The sequence below is a fragment of the Camelus ferus genome, chromosome X (genome assembly GCF_009834535.1).
Source record: "Camelus ferus isolate YT-003-E chromosome X, BCGSAC_Cfer_1.0, whole genome shotgun sequence".
Classification (NCBI taxonomy): domain Eukaryota; kingdom Metazoa; phylum Chordata; class Mammalia; order Artiodactyla; family Camelidae; genus Camelus; species Camelus ferus.
This window is the reverse complement of record NC_045732.1, coordinates 17,945,784-17,958,722: the sequence shown is the minus strand read 5'-3', so window position 1 is coordinate 17,958,722 and position 12,939 is coordinate 17,945,784. Positions and strand designations below refer to the sequence as shown.

Here is a 12,939-nt window from a genome sequence, read left to right as displayed (position 1 = left end):
GTGTTCTTTCTTTGCCCCCACTATTTTTTAGATAATAGAAAAATGCAGAACATCCCTAGTAGTGGACAGGCTATAATCTGCACCCGTTAATGCATGTTCTCTTTCTTACGCTAAGATTCTTGCCATGAGTCTTTGAAAATGCTGGAGAAGGGGGCTTTTGGAGATGTAAGAGGACAGGAATCTCTTCAGATTGTGAGGTTTCCCCTCAGTTGCATATGTGTACATAGCACAGTGGTTTTCTAATGAAGCCCTGATTTGTTTTTATGTCACAGATAACTTTGTGGGTTGTTTCTTTTAATGTCATCTGTGAGCAGCAAATGTTAGCTTAGTTAGTTTAGTTCATTAATTTCTTCTGTAAATTGAAAACTACTGTGCTTTTTACAGACCTCTTCCATCTGGTTTTCCAAATTACCCATTGCCACCATCTGGAAAACTTTTCTTGGAAGCCCTTTTGGTTCTTTGCTTTTTGAAACGTGTGTAAAATTCAACCACAATCGAATCTTTGATTCTGTGAGCAAGCATCAGATAGAGCCCAGTGAACTGAGAGTAATGCAAAAAAAAAAAAAAAAAAAAAAAACCAGCTGGAATGTTACTGACTGAGCAATATTTCACCCAGTTTCATGTATTTCACAGATTATATTGGATTTTTTTCATCTTTTATTTTGAAAATTATTCAGATGTAGTTGTTTGACTGAAATTGTGCTAAATCATTATTGATCTGGAAATTTCTGGCCGTGAATAGACAAATGCGGACTTGAGTTTTTGTAGCTGTTGGTAGGACGTGCATTTTCAACAAGGCGGATATCGCCCCCATCAGGGGAAAATTGATCCTTGAGGGTGAAAAAGTCTTGTTACGTAAAAAGCGTAGATGTACATACAGTACATAAACAGATAAGCAGTATTTCTGTGAAGGTTGAACTCTGTGGTAGGGCTAGAGAGTCACCTTGTCCAGCATTCTACACCTTTGTAACTTTCCAAGTTCCGAATGTACACAGGAGAGACCACAGTCACTCGGTTTTACTTCATTGCCACAAGTCTGGATGTTAGATCTCAATACCAGACTGCAGGTAAAAGGGAATCCAATTCTGAGCCTAGATAAAAAAAATCAGACTTGTTTGGAGCAAGAAAGTCTTCTCAGGTTGTTCAGCCTTTTTTTTTTTTTCTTTTGAAGTATAGTTGATTTACAATGTTGCATTAGTTTCTGGTGTTCAGCAAAGTGATTCAGTTATACATACTCTTTTTCAGATTCTTTCCCATTATAGGTTACTACAAGATACTGAATATAGTTCCCTGTGCTCTACAGTAGGACCTGGTTGTTTATCTGTTTTATATATTGTTTAGCTTTTTTTAAGTCCACGGAACTCAGGAATCCTTAGATGTATTGGGTTCATGGAGGTTTTATCCCCCCTCAGTTTTATTACGTGGAGTTTTAAAATGTTTCCATTTTACTTGGATTTTTAAGTGTCAGTTTATTTGATGGTACAAGAGGAGACTGGATTGTTGGAAAGGAGTAAGATTCTTCCGCTTGTTCAGCCCTTTTAAAGAGCACAGACGCCAAGAATTCTTTAAGGGTCCTGGGCACAGTATAGTTTTAAATGTTTCACATTTACTGCGAAGCCAGAAACTTGCTTAATGGGGCACTGGAGGGAAGCAGTTGAATTTGCATGTGACAGACAGCCTGTCTTTGCACGTAGTAGATGCAGGGCTTTATGCTTAGCGACACTGTCAGCAATCTTTTTCATATCTATCTGAATTTCCTTTATTAAGTGAAGCTCCGTATCCTGACCTTACATCCACCCAACCCCCAGCTAAGTGAAATCTCTGATGTGAAGGAAAGGAGTACCTACAGGTAAATAGAAGTTCGGGCATAGGCGTGACCGGGTGGTGACGGGTAAGAAGGTGTATCGTATTGATTATTCTACTTTTTCTTCCCCCCCTCAACCTTCTTTTAAGAGAAAATTCAAGAAGCAGTATGTTTTTAATGTTAATGTTCCTCTTGTTGAAATTACAGTTTAGTCTGGGAGCATATTCAAGATGGTAATGGTTTGGACGCTGGGATATGAGTGTATTTTGTGCTTTTTGGAGCTAAAAATGTTTCATTTAGTATAAGATGTTTTTAGGGTCCTCCCCAGTGGTGGGTCCATGGCCGTGTGCTTCTCTTCACCCACCCCTCTTCTTACCACCTCTTTTCTTGAAAGGACGACAATATCAGCTCTAGCCCTAGGTAGCCCTTTCCCCGCAGTCCTCGCTTTCTAGCCTGGAGCGCTCTCCTGGTTTTCTACCTTCGACTAGCGTTGCCTCTAGTATGGTTTCTGAGAACAGTTCTTTTTCCTGCAGTAACCCATGCAGGCGGTTACTAATACCCCAGACAGTTGCGCTCAGTGCCTTTTGAGTGAAAGGCATCCTGATTTCATTAGTCTTGCCATTTGTACTCAGAGCTGTTCAGGGCAGTAGTGCATGGAATTTGTGAACTGAGATAAATCTGTTTGAAAATCTCAAAACTGCTGTGTATACTGTTTAGCTGCTAAGTTTTTCAGTCTAAGCAGAACATGTTTTCTTCTAGAAATAAGGTTAATCCAGTGCCTATTCTTGGTGCACTAGTATAGTCAGATTAACCATCTAGAGATGGGATTTATTTCTGTGTCTATTTTCTCCAGCTTTTTTAGCAGTTGGGGTAATCATATACAGTTGCACAGGATGTGCACTGCACAACTTTAGGAAGCTCTATCCACATAGACTCAACTCCATGCAACAGCCCTTAGTACAATAATATAGACACTCTGGGCATTTGGTAAATGAATACCTGCAATGTCACTGCCTTGTTTACATTGACCTCCTGGCCAGCACTGCTTCTGCCTTATTTGATAAGCATTTCTTGTCATCAGGAATCTTGGCACCCCCTTTAAGTCACGAGGGGAAGCCATCTGCCATAAATCTTTTCAAAGTCACTGATACAGACATATCAGTAGAATGACAAACGACTAATTACTGGTCACGATAAGTTTGCCCAACTCTTTTCTGAAAAAATTTGCTTCCTTCTCCCCCACACTAACTTTTAGCTCCCTCTTAACGTCACCGGTGGAAGAATATTGGTGGGTGTTGGAGTCATTCAAACTCTGCCTAAGACTGGAAAAAGTCTGAGTCCACAAGCATGTGGGATACCTCCAGCTTTCATGAGAAGCCACATGGCTCACAAGACTTCATAGCCTTTGTGTCCCTGGCCTTCTTCCGAAATTGTCTCTAAAGGGAATTGAATGACAAGAACTGAGGTGCACCTTCCATATTTAACTCCAGGAAGCAGACCCACCCCCACTGCCCTCCCTAAGGTCATGCACAGCAAAGTGCATTGACTTTGTTGCTAGTCAGATGGCCCAGCGAGCTCTTGTCCACTTTCCTGTCAGGCATTGCCCTTGACATGAAAGACATTCAAAATATTTCCCACTAATTTCTTCTTCATGTATGACCTTACAGTTAAATCTGTTGAATTACATGCTTCTAGACACAGATCTCTTCTTTCCTAGTCATTTAGTTAGCTGATTGAAGCTTTTCTATCCCTTTAGCATATTATTGTTTTGCAGGATACAGTAGAAGCCCCTGTATCTTATATCCTGAATGTGGTGCTTCCTGTATGATTTATTTTTTAATTTAAAAACCCTGATTTGGACTTGTGGATTAACCTTTTCTATAGACCCCTAAGAGCACTAGACAAAAATCACATTGACACTGCATGTTGAGCGAGTTTCATTAAGGAACCCCTTGGGGACAGACTTATAAAGACAATTTATGGAATGAAAATATAGTATTTGGACACATGGATGCTTGCATGTAGAATGTAAGGTAGTAAGACCCGGAACTCCCAGGCACATTTGTCATTACCACAGTGGCCTAGAGGTATGGGAGAAAGAGGGACACAAATGACAACAATTGTCTCTGAGCGCATTTCTAATCTCAGCTCTTTCCTACCACCTGAGATCAGCAGAGAGGGCTGGAAACTGTATATAATCGGGAATGCGATTGGGATAAGGTGAGACACTGCTTCTTAGGTTGCTTTTATGCTGGTAAGTCCTCTTTTCTCTCTCTCACCACTAATTCGTAGTCTCTACCAAGATACTAGGACATTCTGAAGCCATGAAGCCTCCTTGCATCATGAAAGTCTTGACCGGTTGGGATGTCCTCTTCCTAAAGGATCTCCCTTGCCTCTCTCTAGAACCTTCCAGTATCCAACAATTCATTTGTTGATTGAGCACCTACTGTGTTGAATGCAGTAGGAAATAAGGCAGTGGCTTCCTAACTCGCATGGAACTTGTATTCCAAGTGTGGCAGATGGAGGCAGGCAATACGCAAATCTAGAACATGTCAGGGTGGTAAGTGACATGAAGAAAATCAAGAAGAGGAAGGAGACAGAGAGGGGCGGGTGAGGGGAGAGCTCTGATTCTGTTTTGTTTGTGCAGACCCCTGGAGGAAGTGAGGGAGGCAGAGGCAGCCTTTGTGCAGTGGCCATGGTAAGGGTATTAACCAGGGGCCAGTGTGGCTGGGGTAGGGAAAGTGGAGGCCAGAGCTGCAGGTTTTGAGGTTGGAGAAGTAACCAGAGCAGATCATGTAGAGGGTGGCTGTGTTCCAGTCAGACCTGATGGATACTGACATTTGAATTGTATGTCATTTTCATGCATGAAATAGTCTTCTTTTCCTTTGTTTTAATCACTTAAAATTATAAGAAGGAATTCTTAGTTCATAGGCTCTATGAAAAAAGGCTGCAGGCTGGATTTGGTCCACGAGTCGTAGTTTGCCAGCCTTGATCTCTACCATTACACCCTTTTATCCTCTTTGTGGTATGTATTAGTACCTGACATTGCTTATTTGCTTGTGTAGAAGTCTATTGCTTTGTCCCCCTCCACTGGAATGAAAGCTTTTTGAGTACAGGAAGTTTTCATTGTCTTATTTATTTCAGTGTCACAATCACCTAGTGGAAAGGTGGATAAATAAATAGAGTGGATACTAAAACAAGTTTTTATTACTGACTGATGGACTAGGTTTCTAGGATTTGAGATACCCAGGTTATGAACTACTACATCAAATGGTCTCCAGTACCCACTCTCATCATGGCTTGTCTGGTTTCATTTTTTAAAATTCTAACAGGTTTTAAAAAAAATAAGGCAGTACATTCACCCTGTGCTATTTTCCTGTGAGGATTAGAGAGAATTTGGGTGGAGGTATCAGGGAATCCACCAGTATTTTTCCAGCCATAAGCTATCCTGTAGGGTTTTCACTTCAAGGACCCAGCTATAGGTGGAAGTCACCTTAGTCCATTATCCCAGCTTGGTGGTCACAGAGAGATGGCAAAACAACATCTAGCCACACAGCAGATCTGGATAAAACACAGTCTTGCCCTGACAGTTAAATACTCTGGACCGGAAGTGATGCACACATCACTTCTGATCACAGCTCCTTGACCCCCTGCTCCATCCAACCACCAGGGGCCAGGAAGTGCAGTTCTTCCAAGTGCTCAGAAGATGGAAAGCTAGAAATATTTTGTGAATCATATTAATGACTAATTTACACAACTTTGGTTGCTTCTAAGTGTTTCTGAACGTACCATCGAGAGGGGAAGTGACTGGTGGGACACTGGGGTAGAATCACTGAAGGAAGACACTCAAGGTTATTTCAGCTGCTCGGAAGGCTCCTTTTTCCAGGGAAAAGGAGAGCTGTACGTTCAGCACAGTGAGCATTTGTGGAATGTCCACCATGCGCCAGGCATGTGAGTGGAAATGAGTTTTTTATAAAATAAAGATGTCTTAGTTATTTGCATGTCTTATCAGCAGCCAAGGAGCTCCACTTGGCCTAGGAAGAGGATAATTTTAATGCCTGAAACTTTAAGTAATAATGTACATGTTTTATGAGTCTCTTTTGTCACTCATTGTCATCTAAATATTTATAACAGTCGTATCTTTGAGAAAAGTTTATCTTTCCTGAAATCTTGATTTGCCTAAAATTATTTCTGGAGAAAGAAAATGACATGGGTCGAAAAATGCTATGGCAACAATTGTGTTGTTACGTACTGTTCCACTCTGGAGAGAGTTAGGAAGAGTGTGATGTTGATTGAAGGAATACCCTGAGTTCACCCTAAGTAGTAGAACCCCTCAAAGAACAGGGTGAGATGAAAAAGTAAAAGCCTCTGCAGTGGTGCGCTTGGTTCACGACTCTGCCATCATAGCAAGACCGGGGATCATCGGCATCTTAGACAAGGGGAGGAAGAGGAGGAGGAGAGCAGTGGATGTTGACACGGGACCACTGCGTCTTTAGGAAGAAAGGTGAAGAGGGGCAACGTGGGCAGACTGCCAGTGGCACGGCAGGGCTGCTTTGTGAAAAGGAGCATGAGGTTTGACATAAAGCTCCTCTGTCCACCCAGCGGATTATGTTACACTTAGGCTGAGACAGGGCTCTAGCAGTTAACTATTTCCACAGTAATGGAGTGGGACCATCCAGTCCAAATTTCAGTGGCTCAAAATATCAATAATCTATTTTTACTTATTTTACTGTGGGTCGGCTGGGAGTCAGGGAATCAAGGCTCAAGCCATAGATGGCCCTGCCCTACATGACCCCTCATCCTCCTCGAATCAGTGGGCTAGCAGAGAAGGGTGCTTGTGGTGATGGTGGAAACGTAGAACTGTGCAGTTAGAAATACATTTCAGTCCTCTGCTTGCACCTTGTCTTGTAACGTCCTGTTGGTCAAAGTGGGTCACGTGGCGCAACATCAATGGGCTGAGAAACATACTTCTCTCTGGGGCGCTGGGGGAGGGGTATGGAGGCAGTGAAATTGTTTTTAACAATAGCCTAATTACCATAAAGGCTTTGGGTTGTTTCCTTAGACGTTGGGCCCTTGATCTTTGAGATCAGTGATAAACAGACTGTGACAGACCTTAGGAATATATATTCTTGGGGTGATTCAGAGCCTCCTTTTAGAGTTTTGCCACTCAAGCTCAGCCGACAGTCATCTGTCCCCACATTTCCAAAGCACAGATGGAGCAGATGGGAGCAGAGGCATTTGAGTAGAGCACGGGTTTAAAGCATGTAAAGGGGGCCATAGACATTTCCCCACATGCTAGATAGTTTGGCTGCGGAGAAACCTACCAACAATATTCATCACATTGGAGGATGTGGCAGCCCCAGGCATCGTAGTCCTCTGGTATCCCCTTAAAATACCCAGACAGCTATGCACTCACACTCCCAGACGTGCGCACACACGCACTTTCACAGCAGTCATCAGCAGCAAACGTGCGTTGTGTCCCCTGCCCTCGGTCGGCACGGCCCAGAGTGTTAGGTACCATCTGCTCTGGGGAGGGCCGGACCCTACTGATGGAACACAAAGGTTTAAGAAGTGGGTGGTTTTTCCTTCAGCTATAAAGACATAAGGAAAGCCTGGCAGAAACTTTAAAACTGGCCTTTCAGCTGAAAATACCACCAAGAAATGTTAAAAAAAAAAAAAAGAGAGAGAGAATGTTTGTCCTTGATCTCTCCTGGAAACGTTTTTCTCTTTTGAATTTTAATTTCCTGATTTGAGTTGCCCTGTCTTGAGCTTTTCAAACTCACTTCTCTGGTTGCTAAGGGAAATCAGGGGCCATAAAACACCTCTAAACCCCAGCACAGGACCAGATGCCCCACCCTGCACAGAGGAAGAAAAGGAAATGAAGAGTATTGGGTGCCTCCTCTCTGTCTGCCCCTTTCCCACGTGTGACTTTGGGTAATCTCCACATCAGCTCTCTGAGGGCAGTATTATTAGCATTGCCTTCTTAAGTGAGGAAATGTAATTAGGAAACTTAAGGAAATTAAATAATTGACCCTCAGTCAAATAGCTAAAAAAAAAAAAGCAGTACTTAGATTCAAAGCCCGCTTACTTTTTTTTAAAAGGTATCATATGATAAAGTTAACACTTTTCCCTTTTGATGTGCAGTTCTCTGAATTGAACACACAGATTTGTGTGACCACCACCGTAATCAGGATACAGAAAAAATTCATTTATGCCAGCCTTTTATAGTCACCCCCTCTTCCCAACCTCTGGCAACCTCTTCTCTGTTCTCCGTCACTATGGTTTGGGTTTCTTGAGCATGCTACTGATGGACTCATGTAGTCAGGAGCCTTTTGAGACTGGCTTCTTTCACTCCCAATGCCTTTATGTCATTCAATATGTGATGCTTCTTATGGCTGAGTGATGTTCCCTGGGACGGAACCAGCCATTCACATATTGAATGACATAAAGGTTGTTTCCAGGTTTTTAGCTATTAGGGAGAGAGCTAGTATGAAACTGATGTAAGTTTTTGTGTGAATGTTAAGTCCTCGTTTATCAAGGGTACATTGAGTAGGGGCGGGAGTGCTGGGTCATTTGGTGAGTGTCTGTTGAACTTTCTAAGAAGCTGCCAACCTTTTCCAGAGTGGTCTACCACTCAGAGCCAGTTTTGAACAATTCTAATCCATGCTCTCCCCTCTCCAGTGAGCCGTCTGTCCAGACCACAGAGTGGTTTCCAGTATCAGGCAAAGCATTTTTCCAAGAGGTATAATTTCACCTGAGAGCTACAGGAGGCAAAGTCACAAACCTTCAGTTTGGCCTCAGGGGTCTAACATGGCCCAGGTGGATTCCTTGACAGGCAGGAGCGTGAGAAACGGGAACAGAGCTGGGGGAACCATATCTGTGGACAGTGGGAAATGGGATGGTACAACTTGGACCCCAAACCAGGGAAAATTTGGCTAAGCCTTAGACATCAAGCTCCAGATGAAATGCAAAATGCTTTTCCCAGGAAACAGAAGTTGCAAAGAGGTGGAGGGAGCGTGGAACTACTGGTGTTGCAACCTGAAACACCTCCCTAAACCCACTGCAAAGCAAAATTGCTGACTGCGGTTCCCCTGAACCCCATGGAGCAGTAATAAGAGGACTGTGCCCACGTGCAGCACTTGTAAACCCCAAGCAAATCTATGGAAAGTTGTGTGAAATGTGTTCCCTCCACAGCACCCTCCGAAGCTTCTGGGTCTTCCAAATATACAAATTCTGTTCACCCCACCCCTGATCACTTAACTTCCTGAAGACATGTTGCCAGCACAGTTCGGCGAAATGGCATCAACAGTTTTGAAAAGGCTTGGAAACATCATCTTAGACCCCCAGTTCTCGAGCAGTCCAAGGGGGAATTTTGCAAAGCTGGTCTCCTTTTTCCTATCTGAAGTAGGAGGATTCTTAAGAGCGTGGGACTGGAATGGCCCAAGAAAAGCTGTTTGCAATTCTTTGAGGAAAAGTAGTCAGGGACCCCAGTCAGAAATTCCTCACTGAAGGTCCAACAGCTCAGAGCCTGGATGGAACCCAGCCATGTCCTCCCAAGCCACGTTCCTTCTCTGTGGCATCATGTTAATGTTTTTATGTATATTTTCCTTCAAATATTTTATAGATTGCCATGTGAAAGGATTATAACTGAACTCTTCCCTGTTGAATTCCACTCAGTCCAAGTTGTACCGGTTATTTTTAATTCTGTTCTTGAGAAGCAGGTTGTTTTGGCTCCTTGAGACTTTGAGCAGCAATTTTTATTCTGTCACCTAGGATGGTCTTACATAAGGCAGCTGACCTCCTCAAGCTGTTTAGCCTGGAAAACAGTATTGTTGGTCTCCAGTCTTGAAAGAGTCATCCAGATTGGGAAGAGGGCCACAGTCAATCACTAAGGTGACTTAAGAAAGAGCTGCGAAAATCCAGTTCAGTAAGATACTCATCCACATGTTTAGAATCCAAGGTATAACTTAAAGAATAAGACTGTTTCTCAGCATACGTCTACCATTTAGTCCCTCCTCAGTGGACTTGGACGGAGCTCAGGCACTCACCCCAGTCTTTGAACTTAAACCAACATGCACTATCCCCAAGATTAGCGTTTCTCATTAAAATCGCTTGGGAAGATTTTTTAAAGAATCTTTTTGTTTTGAAGTAATTTTAAAGTTACAGAAAAGTTGCAAAGATAGTATAAAGAATCCCTGGATCTCTCTCACCCAGCTTTCCTGAAGGCTAGCAAACTTACTTGGGAAGTTTGTAAAAAATCCTGATGGCCAAGGTGTATCCCAGACCCATCAAATGAGAATCTCTGAGGATGGGATCCAAGCGTCAGTGTTTCTTTGAGGCTTCTTCCTGGGTAGTTTTCAAGGTGAAGCCAAGGTTGAGAACCTCTGCTACAAGCCCGTATTTCTCAAAATGTGGCCAGCCAACCAGCAGTGTCCTCATCATCTGGGCACTTGTTGGAAATGCACCATCCTAGGTCTCATCCCAAAGTTACTGCATCAGAATCTGCATCCTGACAAGATCGTCAGGTGATGAGTGTGCACAGTAAGTTTTGAGAAGCATTACTCTATATAAAAGATGAAACGGACCACACAAACCTGGGCCCAATGACTTTTTGTCAAATACATGTGTGTATTTATTGCTCATAAATTCTTTCATCCGATATGTATTAAGAGCTTATTACATAAAAAGATGAACCTGACACTATCCTACCCTCAAGGAGACTGCGTTTAGTAAGGGAGATGCAGTGTGTTCATAAGTAATACAGTCTAAGTTTAGGGGCATCCTAGAAAGCTTGATGGAAGAAGTGGCATTTGGTTGGGACCTTGAGAGGGAACATTCAGAAGATCCTTGAAAAATAAGTGACACAGTTTGAATAAATGAATAATCTCAGGGTTTAATTTTCTATAGTGTTTGATGAATTGATTTATTCATACATTTAATAAATATTTAGCTCTTACGCCCTTACTATTGCTATGTGAATAAGACATGTAATTACTGCTCCAGTGGCCCTTACGACCCAGTGGAGAGGACAAGCATTAAGCAAGTAATGACACAAATAATTCATTAGTGTCAGTGCCGGTCAGCACTGGGGATGAGAAGGACGGTGGGCCAGGAACCCATGTGACTGAGGGACCAGACCCAGGCGGGGGTGGGGGGGAGTGGTGGGAGAGGTTTCCTTAAGAAGGTAACACCTGGCTGAGAGCAGTTTAGCTGGACAGAGAGTGGAGGGCATTCCCAGCAGAGGGAACAGCATGGACTAAGGCCAGAGCAAGAGGAAATGAACAAAAGAGCAAACCAATGAAATGGGTGTCCAGTGATATTCCATTGTTCAACTCTCCAGTGTTTTCCATTGCCTCCCAGATTGGATACGATTAGCCTGCCCTTTAAGCTTCCAATTCTTTCTTTTTCTGTTTTAAACAATTATATTGATATACAAGTTACATCCTATAAAACTTACCCCTTCACCTGTTTTAAGTAATTCAATGATGTTTAGTAAACTTACTGAGTTGTGCAGCCATCATCCATAAAGATCCCTTGTGCCCTTTTACAGTTAACCCTCATTCCCACTCCCAGCCCAAGGCAGCCAATAATCTATTTTTGGCCTCTTGGGTAATCCCTAGGAGTGGAATTGGTTGGTCATATGGTGAGTTTATGTTAAACTTCTTAAAGAATTGTTGAACTCTTTCCAAAGTGACAGCACCATTTTAGAATCTCATCAGCAACCTAGGAGGGTCCCCATCACTCGGCATCCTCAACGATATTTGGTATATTGTCTTCTGGACTGTAGCCATCCTAGTGGAGGTGAAGTGGTACCCCAGAATATTATTTGCCAGTCCCCCCACTCTCACACCTGCTCTGTGTCCCACCAAGGTCAGCCTCCTGCTGTCTTTTTTCAGTGGAGCACCTTGATATCCCCACATCATGCCTTCATTCACTCTTTGAATGTGTTACTTGACTAGATATTTTTTGGAGGGTGAGGGCATGGAAATTGAGAGCTCAAATTATTAGGAGTAGAGAAGGCCTTTGACTTCCCCTGCAATGTGGACACTTCAAATTCCTCCTACAAACCCAGCCACCATACCTTTCCAGATATCTTGCTCTCTGTCTTAGTCACACTTGACCTAGATTACTGCCTGAGCCTGAGCCTGAGCTCTGGAGAAGCTCACGCTTCCTCAGCGGAGAACGTCATGAGAACTTCGAAATTAACAAAAAGAGAAGTAGTTATTACCCTTCATACTGTCCTGCAGAAAGCAGTATCCATTTAAATAATGGTAAAATCTCGTTACAGAGACCTTAAGCCTCACAATTTAGAAACTGGCTTGTGGTAGCCAAGACATCGCAGAAAGATTTGTTGTTTTGGGGGGGAAATTGCCAACAGTCTTGGATTAATTACCACAGACACATAAAAACATGCTGCTGTAACAAAAGGCAGAGATCTGGTAGCCCTGCTCCACTTCCTTCCTCTTGCTGACTGCTTTCTAATTATCTTAGTTTTGATTAGCGCTCCCGTTAGAAAATAGGAAGACATAAGCAGCTTACTCAGCAAGCGTTTTGTAATTAAAACCATTGAAATCAATGGTTGAAATATGTATTGGGAGCTGTATTTACACTTTTTGATCTTAATGTTTGTCTTGCCCAAGCAGATGAGATAAAATTAATTCTATAAAAAATTGACCGGTGCAGAAAGCCTCATGGAAATAAATGGCCATTCTAGACCTTTTGGAAACATGTGCCCCCACCACCCCCATGAATTAGTTGTCAGGTTTCTGCTTAAGCTGAATTGTTAGTACTTCCACTTACAAGCACAAAATGAATGTCCGCGATTTCTCAGTTATTTCAAACTAGGTTTTAAATTATGAGGCTTAAAGTATGCTTACATAACTCATACTTAACACTTCAATTTTTAAGGATGAGGTAACTCCTATGAGCCATCAGTGGCTTTAATTCAATCCAGAGATTTGATTATTTTGTCCTGAGCACTCGTGGTTGGATAGTTTAAAAATATTTCTGAGATTGAATTGAAACCTGTAAGAACTATGAAGCCTTTATCAGTCTGTATTTATGGATGATATTGAATGAAATTTGCCTCAGTAAATAAAAGTCCTCTCAGTATCGCCCAGTTTTTAAAGCATTTA

The 12,939-nt window shown here is 42.5% G+C and overlaps 1 protein-coding gene across 1 annotated transcript in view; it reads left to right on the top strand.

The window, feature by feature from the left end:
- VEGFD (vascular endothelial growth factor D) overlaps window positions 1–12,939 on the top strand; it is a 34,443-nt gene that overhangs the window by 838 nt on the left and 20,666 nt on the right. The gene's annotated exons all lie outside the window — the stretch shown is intronic.